Source organism: Chiloscyllium punctatum, chromosome X, assembly GCF_047496795.1.
Source record: "Chiloscyllium punctatum isolate Juve2018m chromosome X, sChiPun1.3, whole genome shotgun sequence".
Taxonomy (NCBI): domain Eukaryota; kingdom Metazoa; phylum Chordata; class Chondrichthyes; order Orectolobiformes; family Hemiscylliidae; genus Chiloscyllium; species Chiloscyllium punctatum.
The window spans coordinates 25,693,326-25,711,828 of NC_092791.1; the positions used below are offsets into that span (position 1 = coordinate 25,693,326).

Genomic DNA, 18,503 nt, shown 5'->3' on the forward strand with positions numbered 1-18,503 from the left:
AATCTTAAGCAAAAGCTTACTTCTGTCAGAGGTTCAATCGAGTAAATCTAAAATCAGAGAAATGTCATCCTGGAGTCTTCCAGACTTCCTGCAGACTGTGTTTTGGATTTAACTCTGTGTGTCCAAACAACAGGAAATGTCAGTGTTGCAAAATAGAGACAGGAGTCGAAATGCACAAGTAGGATTTATAAGAGGTCCAATTCAAACAAGACTGAACTTGGTTTAAAAATGGGGAAGTGAATTCTGACAGTCAGTCCAATTTCCCATTGTAAACGTCACTGTTTCAGAAGTGAAGTGATAAACAATTCAGTGAACAGAGAGGATGCCAGAAGATCACCTCAGCAAAAATGAATTTTGAAGGATACAAATTGATAACTGTGTGTTTGAAATTGTTTCAGATCTATCTGAATTCATAGACTCTCTGCTGGATTGAATTGGATGGTTCACTGAGCCATACAGACCAATCATTGGCCTCCATACCACTGGTTTCACGAGGGACGATATGCAAAGACAATGAAATTTATTTAAGATAAGACAAATTTGTTTGCTCTGACTTTTATTAATTTCGTAGAATTACACAGTATTTACAGCACAGAAACCGGTTATTCAGCCCATCTGGTTTTTGTTAGCATTTCTGCTGCACTGAAGTCTTCTTCTATCCATCTTCATCGCACTTCTATTGTTTCCTTCCATGTGTGGTTTATTCAATGGCTGGGTTTGCTGGGATGGGTGTACTCATCATTCCTGTAGCTGCAGTGCCAATGACACTACAGTGAGGTGCCTGCATCAAAGAAGCAATACAGTGAGTGTCTTTCAGACATCTTAAATGAATTCAAATCCTGGAGTAACAATTTGCCCACTGCCCCACTCCAAACACTTGTCCACAATGCTTGTGACCCCTCATGCCTCCCTCCCACTCACAGGAAGCAGGAACACCAAATATTGTGTGGAATAAGAGTGGTTTCCATGGATCAGTGACATCAAATACACCATGGGGATGGAGTTGGTGCCAGCTCTGGATGCTCATTGATGCAGACTTCCTCTGCCACTGCAATGACAGAAGATATTCCATTATCTAGCTTCCTCATGAGTGCATTGGACTACAATTGCAAATAGGCTGCTTGTGGAGAGTTCCAAGCAGCATGACACTGCAGTATGACAGTAATAGACCCTGCTGAGGCCTGCTATATGGCTGAAGGCTGATTGTCTGCAGTGAACAATATAACCTATTTACACTGGCCCTCATTGATTATTTTTTCCCTTGGATTTTTGAAGTTTGAACATCACTTTGTTTGTGGAGTCAAAATAATTTGCCTGCGAGAAAGCCAGCACTCTGTTTGCAGCCCTGCTGATTGTGATTGAGGGAATAAAACTCTCCTTTTGTCGGGACCTGGTTTCTATATTGTTTATTAGCCTGAGTGTAATGTGCATTGTGAATTCTAGAAGCTACACGTGTTCACACACAGATCCTGGTTGATGTCGGCAAAAGGAATTTGTCATATAGATTGCCCTTTTCTAATTCAGAACGGTGTAATTGAGATTGGTCAGGTGTTGCTGTGGGGAATGCAAAGATTAACAATCAGTATACCCATCTGGTCTGAGAACAAAGATTGAATAGTTAAATGATCTTTCTGTATCTACATTACTAGCAATGGCCTAACCAATCGGTACCCTCTTCTCATGCTGTAGAAATCAATGTACCTTTTCCAACTTTGATTTCTTATGTCCCTGTCCTGATGACTGGAAAAAATTAAAAACTTTGACTTAATGTCTCCTTTCAGCTATGTTTGGATTCTTTCTACAGTATTTGGTGCTTTCTACAGTTCTTTAAAGTGGCTAAAGGAAGAGTCACTCAACCTGAAATGTTAACTTTGATTCTCCACAGATACTGCCAGACCTGCCAAGCTTTTCCAGCAATTTTGAGTTTTTGTCTCTTAACATTTACAAGGCACTTGGTCCTGACTACAGGCCTCTGTACAAACAAGAGTGCTTCCAGATATTAGTACGCAAGCAGACATTTGACTTCCAAAAAAGCATAACTTGGAAAATGAACAGGGGACACACAAAGCAGGAAAAACTGCTCGAAAAGATAGGAGCCCATATGCACTCTTGTTTCAAGGAGGAACTCTCTTACCTGAACCTCAGCGAGTAACAACATTCAAGATGCCTGGGTTTCAGTAAAAATTTCCTCATTGAAATCTGCTTCTCTCTGTATGGCTGCTGCCACAATCTCAGAGCAAAGCAAGGACTGTGTTGCCTGTCATCATAGTAATGGTTCTGATGTGCCTGGCTGGAGGTCTTTGCACCATTCAGCAGCCTGCTATCCACTATCATGCAAGGCAAGTCATGGAGGCTTGACTTTCAAAGAAAGCTGATCATGTTTCATCCTCCCTTGCCAGGAAGCAGCAGGTGAATAGGACATAAGGCTTTCCCTTTGGCTTTCCTATTCATATACCCATCCAAATGCCTTTTAAATGCTGTAATTGTACCAGCCTCTACCACTTCCTCTGCCAGCTTATTCCATACACGTACCACTTAATACACCTATTGCTTTGTGGGTACACCCTGCCAACTTTGAGATCTACCACAACAATAGGGTTTCCCCCATCAAACGTCGAGCTGTTGTGTGACCCTAGACAGATCAACACCTGCTATGCTGACAGCAAGTCACAATGCCTTCATTCTGCAGCAGGTTACTTTGTCTGCTTCAGCTAAGCCATCATGGTCATCCAAAGGTTGTTACTGGGTAACAAGAACTGTCTGCTGACTGAGGTGAAAATGCTGGTTAGACAGAGTCCAGTCATTTACCTTTGTTCGTCACTCCTTGCCTCACAAACTTCAACCATACTGATCACTCACTCCCCAGATTTGTTTATTCATTCATTGGATGTCTGTGTCACTGGCTCGGCCACATTTATTGCCCGGGGGCAGTTAAGAATCAACCCCATTGCTGTGGGTCTGGAGTGACATGTAGGCCAGACCAGGTAAGGATGACAGTTTCCTTCCCTAAAGGAATTTAGTGCACGAGATAGATTTTTCACAACAACTGACAATTATTGTGGCCATCGTTAGTTTCTCAATTCCAGATTTTTATTGAATTCGAATTCCACCCTCTGCCATGGAAGGATTCGAACCCAGGTCAGAGAGTCATAGAGATATACAGCACAGAAACAGACCCTTCGGTTCAACTCATTCATGCCGACTTGATATCCCAACCCAATCTAGTCCCATTGCCAGCACCCGGCCTATGTCCCCCTATTCATATACCCATCCAAATGCCTTTTAAATGCTGTAATTGTACCAGCCTCTACCACTTCCTCTGGCAGCTCATTCCATACACATACCACCCTCTGTGTGAAAAAGTTGCCCCGTAGGTCTCTTTTAAATCTTTCCCCTCACCCTCTAGTTCTGGACTCCCCCACCCCAGGGAAAAGACCTTGTCTATTTATCCTATCCATGTAACAGTCCAGCAATAATACCATGAGGCCATCGCCTCCCTGTCCAGTGCATCTATGTCTCATTCAATTAACCCTTAATTAATATAGAACTACAAACTATTCTCTAGTTCCATTAGATATCCCTCCCTGCCAGACCCTACTAGATGATAACACTAACCTTGAGACTGACGACTCTTGTGTGAAACCAATATACACTTGTGACAGATCACTCCTGTTCAGAAACAAGTCTCCAGCTGCCTGTTCACTCTGGAGGAGCTCTGTTGTACTCAGCAGAGTATGTATCATGATTTGTCATTTGCTATCTAACCTGCCATCACGCACACATAGTTGGTCTGTTTGTGAACAACTCACTGGAATATAGTACTAGTGAACGCAATTCCAATTCCCCATTCACCAATACATCCATATCTTCGCTGCCCTCTGTCACTGACTGTCACTATGTATGCTTTCTTATTTTTGCTTAATAACTACCACAAAATAAACAGTAATTTTAAAATCAAATCATACTATATTGTATACGAACAATTCACTCTTGTACATTCACCTAGTGTCTGTTCTTGAACATAGCACCACAGAAAATAGCCTTTCAGCTCATTGAGCCATTCCACTGTTTAACATGATTATAGTGATCCCTTAGATTGCTGGAGGCTATTTATTTATTTCTTAAACATATTCAGTGTTTTGGCCTCCACAGCCTTCCACAGGTTTACCACCTTTTTTTTTGAGCGAAGAAATTTCTCCTCATCAGAGGATTCATGGTAGGGCCATTTTGGACTGCAACTGTAATCCCTTGCTCTGAACCCCTGTGGTCAGGGGAAACATTACCCCTGTGTCCAGTCTGTCAGAATTTAAGATTTTTCAATGAGGTACAATCTTATTATTCTAAACTCCAGTAAACACAGGCCCAATCGCTCCTCATATGTCAATCCCACCATCCTGATCCCTGCAGTACCTTCCACTCCAAAGGAGATCCAATTATTCTTTCTGTTTCCTATCTGCTAATCAATTCTCAATCTATGCCAGTATATTTGTACCAATCCCATATCTTTTGATTTTGCACACCAACCTCTAAGAACCTGTCTGAAAATTGAAAAACATTACATCCACTGATTCTCCCTCATCTATTCTATTAGTTCCATCCTCAAAACAAAGCCTACCAGTAGGGTTGTCAAGCCAGTATATTTGTGCAATCCCATTGTATTTTCAAAGTTCTGTGATCACATCTTTGTTATAATAGTCCCTAGCACATTCCCTACTACTGATGTTACACAAATTGGTCAGTAATTCCTGGTTTTCTCCCTTTTTTTTTAAACAGTGGAGTTACATTTGCTGTGCTCCCATCTGCTTGTGCTGTACCAGAATCCACACAATCTTGGAAGCTGACAATTAACTTGTTTATTATTTCCATGGCCACCTCCTTTAATATCTGGGACATCGATTATCAGGCTCTGTGGATTAATCAGTTTTCAGTCTCATTAATTTCACATGACCTTTTATTACTAATACTAATCTCCTTCAATTCTTCCTTCCTTGAACCTTGTGGTGTAGAAGATATTGGTGTTGTCTTCTATGGAGACTGATCTAAAGTAGTTGTTTAATAGCTCTGTCGTTTCCTTGTTTTCCATTATTAATTCTCCTGTTTCAGACTGTAAGGAGCCAACATTTGCCTGCACTAATTTCTTTTTACATTCTGTCATAGAGTGGTTTAGCCATACCATTAACTGCACTCACCAAGTTCTAAAGCATGGGGTTACTAGAGTGGGGGAGGGAACCATCAAGAGGGAAACATTTACTTAACCTCATGCTCACCAATCGACCTGTTGCCTTTGTCCATGACAGCATTGGTAAGAGTGACCACTGCAACAGTTAAAGTCCTGCCTTCACACTGAAAATACAATCCATTGTATTTTGTAGCATTATCACTGTGCTAAATGGGACAAACTTGAACCTAGCAACTGGGAATCCATGAGGCGTTATGGGCCACCAACAGCAGCAGAATTGTATTCAGCCACTATCTGTAACCCCATGGCTTGGCATATCCTTGCTCCACCATTACTATGGGATCAAGCTTGGTTCAATGAAGCATGCAGGAGGAGAAAGTGAGGACTGCAGATGCTGGAGATCAGAGATGAAAATGTGTTGCTGGAAAAGCACAGCAGGTCAGGCAGCATCCAAGGAGCAGGAGAATCGACGTTTCGGGCATAAGCCCTTCTTCAGGAAGGTTTCCTGAAGAAGGGCTTATACCCGAAATGTCGATTCTCCTGTTCCTTGGATGCTGCCTGACCTGCTGCGCTTTTCCAGCAACACATTTTCATCAATGAAGCATGCAGGATGACAGGGCCAGGGAGAGGCACAGCAAAAATGAAGGGTCAATTTGGGGAAAGCTAGATGACCAGACTACTTTCATACCAAACAGTGGAAGTAGCATGCTATACATGGGGCTAAGCAATCCCACAACCAATCGATCAGCTGTAAGCTCTCCAGTCCTGCCACATCCAGTCATGTCCAGTGGTGAACAATCAACAACTTGCTCCATGTGGAGGTTCTACAAATACCCCCATCATCAGTGATAGAGGTAGGGAGCAGGGGAGCGCATCACATCACTGCAAAAGACAATCTCAAAATATGTTCCGATACCTTTGCCAGAAGTGTTGAGCAGATGCTCCATCCTGGCCACCTCCAGAAGCCCCCAGCATCCCATCTCCCCAGTGCCTGTCCATCATCGAAAAGACACGCGGCAGAAGTATGATGGGATATTCTCCCCTTTGTCTTGATTCGTGCACCTCTAAAGCTTGACACAATCCAGGACAGAGCTGCCCACTTGATTGGCCCTACATTTATGGGCGGCATGGTGTGGTTAGCACTGCTGCCTCACACAGCACCAGAGACCCAGGTTCGACTCCAGCCTCTGGCGACTGCCTGTGAGGAGTTTGCACATTCTCCCTGTGTATGCGTGGGGTTCCTCTGGGTGCTCTGGTTTCCTCCTACAATCCAAAGATGTGCAAGTCAGGTGAATTGGCTTTGCTAAATTGCTCACAATGTTCAGGGATGTGTAGGTTAGGTGCATTAGTCAAGGGTAAATATAGGATGGTAGGGGAATGGGTCTGTGTGGGTTACTCTTCAGAGGGTTGGTATAGACTTGTTGGGCTGAAGGGCCTGCTTCCACACTGTAGGGATTTTATTCCATTCTATCCATCACCTTCAACATTCACTCCCTTCATCACCAACGCACAGTAGCAGCAGTATGTACCAGCTACATGAAGCACTACTTATTTTGACAACACTTTCTAAACCTGTGACCTCTATCACTCAGAAGTTGCAGAACAGCAGATGCTTGGGAACACATGCTCCAAGGCAACTATGATAGCAATAAATGTTGGCACAGCCAGTGATGCCCACATCGTACGAATAAATAAAAATAACGTGATTGCATAGTTCACAGCCACCAGTCTTCTATTCTTTTAAAAAGAAAATTGCATCAGGTTAGATCTGGTGGGGCTCTGTAGGACAAAATCTCCATTAGAAATTTACTGACTTAGAACAGGAACTTATCAAAAAAATCCTCCTTGTCTACTCTTTTGAAGTGAAATCATTTACAAGTAGTTAAACAGCCCCTGGCACTATGCCAAAAACACAACCAAATGGTTAACAGAAACTTGTAAAACATGAACAGAAACTTTCTAATTCAAAATAACATTGTCTGTGGTGACGATGCACCCCAGCCTCTACAGTGCCCACCAGATCCTCTTCTTTTTTTTCACTCTTTTCAAATGAAACCATAATTGGGTTAATCAGTGAAGCACTGGAACTAAATTACAAACCAAATGGTCAACATAATCTAAATATGGTAAATGGAAATTTAACAAATCAAAATAGCATACTCTCCAGAGTGATGATGCACCCCAGCCTCTATGGTGCTCAGCACACCCTCTTTTTAAACTGAAAGTAAAACTGCCTCTACACTGTCCCCAGCAAACACTCTCAGGACAGGTTGTGGAGGAGCCGGTGTTGGACTGGGGTGGACAAAGTTTAAACATTACACAACACCAGGTTATAGTCAAACAGGTTTATTTGGAAGCACTAGCTTTCAGAGCGCTGCTCCTTCATCAGGTAGCCTTGCAGCAGGATCATAAGACACAATTTATAGCAAAAGATTACAGTGCCATGCAGGTGAAATGATATATTGAACAAACAGCTACCTGGCGTTGTGTGATTTTTAACTTTGTCTCAAAACAGGGACAGCATGGGGTTAGATACAGAGTAAAGCTCCCTCTATACTGTCTCCATCAAACACTCCCAGGACAGGGACAGCACAGGGTTAGATACAGAGTAAAGCTCCCTCTACATTGTCCCCCATCAAATACTCCCAGGACAGGGACAGCACAGGGTTAGATACAGAGTAAAGCTACCTCTGCACTGTCCCCATCAAACACTCCCAGGACAGGGACAGCATGGGATTAGATACAGAAAAACTTCCTCTACACTATCCCCATCAAATACTCTCAGCACAGGGATGGCAAGCAGTTAGATAGAGTAAAGTTCTCTACTCTCTTAAAATGGAAGTAAGGCTTTCTCAACGTGGTCTCTATTAAATACTCCCAGGACAGCATGGGATTAGGAACAGATTAGTGTTCTGTCTTCTCTTTTATACTGAAAATGAAGCTACCTCAACATTGTCCTTATCTGAGACAGATACAGCATGCAGCTAGATACAGAATAAAGTTCCCTCTACCCTTCCAGTCCGAAATACCAACAATGGCAGATAGCCCCTACTGGGGCACTGTAACAAAAATGTAAATTAATGGTTAACAGTAACTTACGTAAGAAAATGGAAACTTCCTAAATCAGAATACCCAAGGTAATGCATTCCAATCCTCGCTGTACCCACCAGACCCTCCTTCACTATGCAGTGTCAAATTGCCTATCTAATGATCAGTGGCAGAGGATAAATCATTGAGTCTTTAACAAGAAGAGCCATTTGATTTGCATAACAATGTGTAGTTTATTGCATGATACCAATAGGTGCAAATAACATTAACTAGATCAGCAGAATTAGAACTATTGGGAACCAGAGGTGATACATCTGTCTCCAATGAGATCTCATGAGAGACTGTCTGAGTCTGTCCCCGAAGACATTATCAGATTGGGTGGAGCTAATGCAACTTCAACATTGACTCTTTCAGAACCATTGACAGTACCTTGTACAAGAGGAACCCCCCCATTATCTTACCAGTTCTCAGCCCTGCTGCTCACCATAACTTCAGAAATGGCTGCTCTAATGACAGTAAGCCCTGACCCTCCGTGGTAATCAGGTTATGAAAGCATGGTATTCCCCTTTCTGTTAGTTCCTGCTGTCTCCAGTTATGTGCAACCATTTCCTGCAAGAGATGGGTGAATTACTGGCAGTGCCTGTGAGCTGTGGGTTTGAGGCTTGCTATGTGTGGGGGGAGGGGGAGGTGTAGCATATGAATGTTAGGTATGAGTCTTGATTGATAAAGATTGTTAGGAGGTGGGCGATAGGGATGTGACGAACTGAGCAGTGCCTGAGGCCCAAATCCATTCACTTTGATCAATTGTGTGAGGTAATAGAACTTCTTGTGGCATTGCATTCTGGGTCATAAGAGTTAGATTCCTGGCGTTCATCACTGCAACTATTTGACCATTTTGGCTGCAAGCCTTCATCACCTCTTGCATCTACTTCTCTTATTCTTTGCATCTCCTCTGCCAAAGCCTCTATTGCAACATCCAAGCACCTTAAAAATCTTCTTTCTCATGTTATGACTTTTGCCACATCAGATGGAGGTGTAGAGGGACTTCACTTACTTGAGCCACAATGAATCTCCCTTTTAAGAAAATGCATTATGCAGTGCAGGCTGGTTTCAATGGTGCTACCACCTCTCTATTTTTGGACCCCCAGCTTGAGGCTGACAACAACTCAACAGCATGTTTGAAAACAAGATATGCTGGAGATCACAGCGGGTCAGGACAGAAAGCAAGCTAATGTTTCAAGTCGAAATGTTAACTTGCTCTCTCCATGGATGCTGCCTGACCCACTGTGATCGCTGGCATTTCTTGTTTTCAGTACAGATTCCAGCATCTGCAGTAATTTGCTCCTCAACAGTATGTTTAATGCATGCTGAATGCAGCAATTGTGGTAATACACAGGCAGCACATTGTGATGCCTACAATTCCTGAATTGTGTGCAGGGTGATCGTGCATGCTGAACCCTATGTTCTTCAGGGCTATCCAATTTAACTCCCCTTTTCTTTTTAAGTTGTCCTCTCACTATACCACGATCCTGGAGGTGCTCCTTGTACGTGCTGTCTGTCTAATGACAGCTCCATATATAATCTCTACATGTTTGCTGGTTACCTAAAGTGATCTGGAGAATTCAGATAAGCAGGCTTTCATTGGTGCCAAGATTGCTCAAGATTACATGCCTGACAATTCTCAAGTATCAGTTTTTTAAAAGCCACACCCTCTTTGTTTTAACAAAAAAATCAACCATTTTCCTCCCAACTGAAGATACTGACTCTTACTGGAATATAGTTAGTCCCTTAATGTAATTCATGGGATGTGGGTATACAGTGGTTAGCACTGCTGCTAGGGACCCCAGTTCAATTCCAACCTCAGGTGAGAGTCTGTGTGGAGCTTGCACATTCTCCCTGTGTCTGTATGGGTGTCCTCTGGGTGCTCTGGTTTCCTCCCACAGTCCAAAGATGTGCAGGTTAGATGAATGGGCCATGCTAAACTGCCCATGGTGTCCAAGGAAGTGAAGGTTAGGTGGATTGGCCGTGGGAAGTGCAGAGTTACAGGGATAGCGGGGTGGGATCCTCTTCTTCAAAGGATAGATATGGACTCAATGGACCGAATGGCCTGCTTTCACACTGCAGGGATTCCATGACTGGCATTTGTTGATGATTCATAACTGTCCTTGTGAAGTGATAGGGAATCATCTTCTTGTACCCACTGCAGGCTGCATGTGAAGCTCTTCCACAGTGTTGTTAATGAAGGAGTTCCAAAGTCTTGCGGCGATGAAAGAACAGTGAAATATTTCCAAGACAGGATGTTGGTTGCCATCGTGATCCTATGTTCTTATGGCTCTGCCTTCCTTATCCTTCAAAAGGGTAGAGGTCACAGGCTTTGCAAGTTGCTGCAGTATATCCTGTACAAACTGCTGCCACTGTGGTTGAAGTGAATATTTTTAAGATAGGTGTTGGGGCGCCAATCAAGCGGCCACATTTGCCACTCATATTTGCCTACTTTCCAACAGAATGAATGCATAATGGTAGAGAGCAGCTGATTTTACCCTACTCATAAACAAAGTCAATGATTGCAGCTCTGAAGTTACAATTTGGCTGATGCTGGGTAACTCTGCACAGATGAGGGATCGCACTTGGGATCTTCCTACTCTCATTGCTTGCCAGCCTTGGGTGGCACATTTACCCATTGAGCCATTAGACACCCAAAATAATTGTTTTATGTCACCTTTGCCAAGTCCTTCACAAAAGGGTTAATGTAGTGTCCGTGAAATTATTCTGTTCCTTTGTAACATTGTACTGCATTGCTGAACTCTGCAGGAACCAATAACTGGTGATATCTAACATTCCACACATTGCTGACTCAGTGACAGTCTGCCCACACACAGAGATAGCTGCATGCTTAACTTTGTGAACGAGCAGACACAATGTTCTCATAGTGTGATCATATCACTATAAACTGCTTTAAACTTTTGAATTTGATAACTTCATAACTTCCATGAATTGTATTATCCTTAAAACCTGCTTTCAATATGTTGCCTGGAATTGTGTACATTGTAGTTCTGCCTTAACATGACACAAATGTTTCAGAGAATGATTACAGCATAGAAAAAGCTCATTTGGCCTGTACTAAGGTAGTCCTGTACTAAGCTAGTCCTTCTCCCATAACTTTTCCATGTAGTGCTGTAGTTCTTATCCATTATAACAATCCAGAACTTTCATGGTCGCCATTGTGGATACTTCTTTTTTTTCTGAAGTTCAGTTATCTAATTAAATTAAGTTCTACAGCTTAGAGTGGCAATTTGTCAGATTTCATACTACACCATGTAGTTTTTTTTTTATTCGGTCTATGCACTGTCCAGTTGCAGATGTCTTTACATGCAGTAAACTAGGGTGAGGGCAGACAGATCATTTTAAGAGGTATGCACCAAAACTAATCTTGTAAAATACAAGAAACTAAAAGATTATGAAGGGAGGCCTTTGGCTAGTCTTCCTGCCTCTGAGACAGAAAATCCGGGCTCGAGGCTCACCTCTAGGATTTGACGGCCAAGGAAGGTGTGTTTATAACAGGTTGTGTATCAACCTGCAAATGTTTCCAGTGGCAGGTGGTAAGAGTAGGAGGAATTCCTGGTCAGCCATGCAATGGAAAGAACGTTGAAGCCTCTATCGTCACTATTCATAGCTCTGGGCTACAACATCCCACAGGAACTTAAACTATAGTTCTGCCTGTGACCAGCTAAGAATATAATGGAATTCCGTTCGTTGTCCTCATCAATGTTTTCCCCTTTTAAACACAAATGATTCTGATGGATATTTTACTTGTGGATTTGTAATAGCATTATCTTCATGCATGGCGACCTCTTACTCCCGATGTCCACCATTCTTGGCTCCTAGCTACTACAGTTGGTGCAGAACTGGTGTCTCTTGACCATTAATTCAATTCTCTGTGTTAGAAAAAAACAGAACCATGATACTCTTAGGGGTTTCTGAAAAGAAATAAAAAGTCACATTCAAAATGGAGAGATCATCCTGGTCAGGGACATGGTTAATATACGACTTCCCGACCTTGAATATAAACCTTGTCTCTGTTACTTATTCCTCTTTCCCAGTACAAATGGCATTATAAATGATTTCAAGACTCTGTACTTCTTGTTGAAATTTAAATTGGGCAATTTTCATTATGTAACTCCTTTAACATTGACAATACTTAACAGGTGCAATGGAGAGGATTTTAGGTGTAGGGGTGGAGAAGGACCCTATTTCTCTTCTTTTGGGCTTACCCATTGTATTTCCTGCAGACGCGCATAAGAAAAAACTTTTCAATATTCTTACATTCTGTGTAAGGAAGAATATCTTGCTAGGTTGAATATCCGAAAAACCCCCAGGCCTGTCGGGTTAGCGGAAGATTGTTATGGAGTATATTCCCTTGGATTTTCTCACAAATATGGTACACCACAAAACTGAGAATTTTTACAAGACATGGCAACCCTTTTTGAAATACCTGGACACAGATTTATCTGCCACACTAACAAGGGCTTTTATATAACCGTAACGATTGTGTTTCATGAGTCCAATATCCAGGGAGGGGGAACTGTGAATGTATGAGTGTTTTGTATGGCTGGGCTGAGTTATTACTATTTATTTGTTTGTTGTTAGGTATTCATTTATTTAGTTAAATAGCTAGTTTAGGTGTTTTCAAAATTTTATACTTCTCTATATATGTTTATACATTCGTATAGGAGGGTGGGTTGGGGAATTTGTTTTTATTATTTGGATTTAGTTTTGTACTGTTTTTGTACTGTTTTGAATTGCATTGTTTTGTATTTGTTGTAATATTTAAAAATCTATTTTTTCTTAATAAAAATATATTATAAAAAAAGACTATAGTTAACAAATAGAGTTGGAGAAAAAACATGAAGGTGACCAGGGATTCCCAGACCATGATTTGTAAATATGCTGGCACTCCAGTTTGTTTTTATTTTGCTTTCCACAGTATTTTTGCCCCAATTATTTTTTTTCACATCCACAAGGTGATAGGTATAACAACTGGCATAGCCTGGATGAAATAGTGAGTAACTTCATAGAATCCCTACAGTGTGGAAGCTGGCCATTTAGCCCATCCAATCCACACTGACCCTCCGAACACCATCCCACCCAGACCCACTCCACCCTGTCCCTGTAACTCTACATTTCCCATAACTAACCCACCTAGCCTGCATATCCCTGAACATTATGGGCAATTTAACATGGCCAATCCACCTAACCTGTGCATCTTTGGACTGTGGCAGGAATCCCACACAGACAAGGGAGAAATGCAACCTCCACACAGACAGTCACCCAAGGGTGAAATCAAACCCCGTCCCTGGTACTGTGAGGCAGCAGTGCTAACCACTGAGGCACTGTGCTAGCCCAGCTTGAATGTAGGATATTCTATAAATCAACTCACTGCTACTTCCATCATCTTCACCAATGTTATTCCACAATCAATAGAAGAAACTTCTGCAATGAGGAAAATCAATTATGCCTATTGTCTTTGCCTTCTCTAGGAGATCAAGTGTTACTATTGAGCAAGATAATGAATAACTGATCAGTAGTAGCATAACAAGCAGCTAGAGTGATTCACCCTTCTCCAACTATAGCTTATTTTCAGCTGGAAGTGAATTGGGTTAAAGCATAATCCATCTTTCAGTTGTTATGATTACTTGGAACAGAACTGACTTGACATGTCAAATCATACAATGATACGGCACAGAAGGAGGCCATTTGGCCTTTCAAAGTTGGTCCCACTTTCCTGCTCTTTCCCCATATCCCTATATTTCTTTTCTTTTTCAAGTATTTATGCTATTCCTCTTGGAATCTACAATTGAAATCGTATCAATCACTGTGTATTCCAAATCCTAACCACTGACTGCAGTTTTAAAAAAAGCTTTTTACTTCATGTGACCTCAGGTACATTTACTAAGCTCCTTAAATTATTTGTTGTCTGGTTGTCAAACCTTCAGCCATGGCAAACAGTTTCTATTTTCTTAATTTATCTAAACTCTTGATGATTTAAAACAACTTGATGAAATCTCTTTTTAGCCTTTACAGCTCTAAGGAAATCAACTGCAGTCTCTCCATGTAGATACCAGGGGTAATTGTGGAAGTTGGATGGAGGAGGCAGATGTAGCAAACAATTAAGTGTGGGGGCGCTTAGTGATTGTGTCTGTGCTCTACAGATTACACCAGTTATTTATTCCATGGGTGTAGCAGAGGCAAACCTTTGTGAGCTTCAGAAATTGTGACATTTCAAGTGATTGCATAGGCTGACAAAGTTATCAATTTAAAGACAAACATTATTTTTTTTCAAATAAAACATAGTAATGCAAGTGAGGTTTAAAAAATAGATCAGTCAAAATTTGAAAACAAGGGATTATGACTGGCAAATAAGATTATTCTAATTTTATCCCTTTGAACTTATAAACATACAATAGATTGATTAATCTGCTATCTTTGAAAGAGCTGCATGTGACATTGCAGATTAAACTTTGGCCTTTTACCTTTGTAACTAGGGCATAAATCCAGCCAGAACCGATGGTTGAAAGTCTCCTTAGTCTGCCCAGAATACAAGAGCACCTCTCATGCGTCCTCTCTTGAGGCGTTTTTCCAATTGAAACTTTATTTAAGTCATGTTGTCTAACTCCCCACAATTTCACAGAGCTAAAATAATTCTTCCATTGGGGTGAGGGATCAACACAAATATGGGAAACCATTGCATCGTGTCAAACCCCCACAATCCAAAATATAGGAGCATCAAAGTGAAAAGATTTCCTGCATACTGAGCTGGTATAAAGAAGGGCAACACCAGTCCTTTTTTTAAAGGGTACAGCAGCTTACTCTCAGCTGCACTGACCTGGAAGACCTGCAGTTACTGAGTGCTGAACTGAAAGTTTTGCCAACACTAAACTCTCAGGCACAAAAATTACACAACATATTGGTCAACAAAATGTATGTAATTCCCACAGCAGTTAGTGTGTTCCATATTTACAGCATGTGGTGGTGGGCCTTGATGAGAGTCACTCCGTCCTTGGCCAGCAGTGGGCCATGGCTTACAGAGCTGTGGTGGGTCTCACCCTTCTATATGGCTCAGAGACTTGGACTGTCTACAGCAAAGACCTCAAGGTGCTGAAGCAGTTACACCAACACAGATGCACCAACACCAGCGTCCTCAACCATCCCCAGCATCGAGGCACTGACCACCCACCCCCCGCCACCTTGATCGAATACGAAGGGCTGGGTACGGTGTCTCCATGACCGACATGAGACTCCCCGAGCAGGTGCTCTCCTCCCAGCTCTGAAATGACAGGCAAGCCCCAAGTGGACAGAGGAGGTGCTTCAGGGATATCCTCAAGGTCTCACTGGCGAGGTGCAGCATTCCCATTGACTCCTGGGAATCACTAGCCCAAGACCATCCAAAGTGGATGGACAGCATCCAGTAAGGCATCGAACACCTTGAGACTTGCTGTTGAGAAAAAACAGATGTCCAGAGAAAACAGAGAAAGGAACTTGCTGCCACACCGCCCACCCACTCCTTCCCACAACCACCACCTGCCCCAAGTGTACCAGAGCTTGTGGTAGCCACATCACTGTACAGTCACTTACGGACTCACCCTGAGAGTGGAAGAGTCATCCTGGTCTGCGAGGGACTGCTTGTGATGATGATGGCAGTAGGTGGGGGCAGTAGAGGAGTTGGGTTATGTGAGGGTTGTTTACAGGGTTACCAAGGTTTTTGAGAAGTCCTACTATTTATTCATTGAAGTGGGTGTGTTGCTGGCAGGGCCAGCATACATTGTCTCTCATGATATGTGGCCAGCATTAAAAGCAATGCTCGAATTGCTTGATAGTGAATTGGATTTGCATGTGCACATCTGGGTTGATAATGCTGAAATACATACTGAGATATACTGATTATTGCCCCGCTAGTACTCTAAAAGGAAATTGGGGCGGTGAGCAGAAACCTCAATCACTTTGATAAAAGCGCAATATTGAAGCCAACAGCAATTCAGGTAGCTCTTTGTATAATGAGTGGATTTGAATGGATCCAGTATTTCCTCATTCAGACATTTGCCTTCATCAAAGCTGCATTTGTGTTTCCCAAATAAAGTGACAGACGGTCCTTAACACTATTTTAAAATAGGTCTCAAAATGTTACTTCAATCATTTTAAGACTTGAAGGAAAGTATCAATTTAGTTGATATTTTTAGGAATTGTGGTGTCATCTCCGTTGTGGATTTGCTGGGCTCTGAAATCCAATTAAATATATTTCTGTTCGATCACAGGACAGAGCTTGCAGCAAATGCAAATGATCTTGTTACATTCCAGACACATCCTGACTCATGCGGACTAAGGTTTGGTTCAATGGTTGCTGGCTACTCTCCAGCATCTCCTGTAAGTGCTCATTAACCAGGGTGTATAGGAAGGCTTTTTAACCACAAAGGGTACTCATCTTCCAGCTGGGCAGGATGGAGTCACTGGATAGTAATCAAGAGAGAATTCTGACTTGTTTCTCCCCAGCTCAGTGACATTGAAGATAGTTGTAAAAGTGAAATAACACATTCTGGAGATCTGAAATAAAAACAGAAAATGTGGAAATGATAAGCAGGCCAAGCACTGCTTGTGAAGGCAGAAACAGGGTTAATGCTTCAAATCAGTGTTTTTATGATTCAAGTCAACGCTACAACGTGGTCCATTTGTCCGCTCAGCCATTAGAAAAATTGGAACGTAAGCAGCAAACCCTGGAAATACACTGCAAATCTGGCAGCATCTACAGAGCGAGAAACACAGTTAATATGTCAGGTCAATTTTCCTCAGAATCTGTAATGTTGGGCTGAAACAACTGTGTCTTCATATTGTCTCCCCCTTCCCCAACTTGGGCTTATAGTTTTCTAGTGGGTTTTATCAGAGAAGGGATATGCATACAGGACATGCATACAGTTCTATCTGATGCTGTACTGTACACTGAGAAAAGTACATGCAATTGAAAGGAGGAATTTGCCTTACAAATAATAGACAGACAGTTTAAGTAAGATATGCAGTATTTCTGCATTTTTCATCTGGACTCTTAATCTGCTAATATCTGTTCTGAGGTCTTTGCTTTTAAAGGCAACCGTGGGTGGCACGGTGGCACAGTGGTTAGCACTGCTGCCTCACAGCGCCAGAGATCCGGGTTCAATTCCCGCCTCAGGCGACTCTCTGTGTGGAGTTTGCACGTTCTCCCCGTGTCTGCGTGGATTTCCTCCGGGTGATCCGGTTTCCTCCCACACCCCAAAGATGTGCAGGTCAGGTGAATTGGCCATGCTAAATTGCCCGTAGTGTTAGGTAAGGTGTAGATGTAGGGGTATGGGTGGGTTGCGCTTTGGCGGGTGCGGTGTGGACTTGTTGGGCTGAAGGGCCTGTTTCCACACTGTAAGTAATCTAATCAAACGCTTGCAGTTGGGCAAGGACCTGGGAAATAAACAATAATGTGAATAAGTGTCAAGCTGTCCACTTAAAAAACAGATATTTAAAAATATGGTGAGAAGCTGGGAAATGTTTGTTGTCAGGAGCAACTGCGTATTGTCATCACAGAAGCTGATGTGCTGGTACAGCAAACAATTAGGAAAGTAAATTCTGCATTAGTCTTTATTATAATGGGATTGGAGTATTAGATTAAAGACCTTTTGCGGCAATTATACTAAACCTGGATACTGTGTCTTCACTTAAGGACGATATATTTACTTTAGAGAAAGTACAACATAGACTTCTTTTCATTCCTGGGATTATCTGGAGTTCTGGATGCTCGGGTTATTGATTCTATTTAAGATAGTTGATTAGTTTTTGCTTTGGAAAGAAGAACAAAGAATATTTACAACCCAGGAACAGGCCCTTCGGCCTCCAAGCCTGAGCCGATCCAAATCCACTGTCTAAACCTGTCGCCCAATTCCTAAGCATCTGTATCCCTCTGCTCCCCACCTACTCATGCACCTGTCCAGATGTATCTTAAATGAATCTACTGTGCCTGCCTCTACTACCTCTGGTGGCAACACGTTCCAGGCACCTACCACCCTCTGTGTAAAGTACTTGTCGCGTGTATCCCCCTTAAACTTTTCACCTCTCACCTTGAAAGCGTGACCTCTCATTATTGAATCCTTCACCCTGGGAAAAAGCTTATCTCTATACCCTGTCTATACCCTTCATGATTTTGTAAACGTCAATCAGGTCCCCTCTCAATCTCCTTTTTTTCTAATGAAAACAATCCGAACCTACT

General features: G+C 42.3%; 1 long non-coding RNA gene across 1 annotated transcript in view; it reads right to left on the reverse strand.

The window, feature by feature from the left end:
- Nucleotides 1-539: 539 nt before the first annotated feature.
- Nucleotides 540-18,503, reverse strand: part of LOC140471317 (uncharacterized) — a 47,435-nt gene continuing 29,471 nt past the window's right edge. Inside the window, exon 2 of the long non-coding RNA XR_011956965.1 lies at nt 540-781. This is a non-coding gene — a long non-coding RNA (uncharacterized lncRNA). The remainder of the gene's footprint in view (nt 782-18,503) is intronic.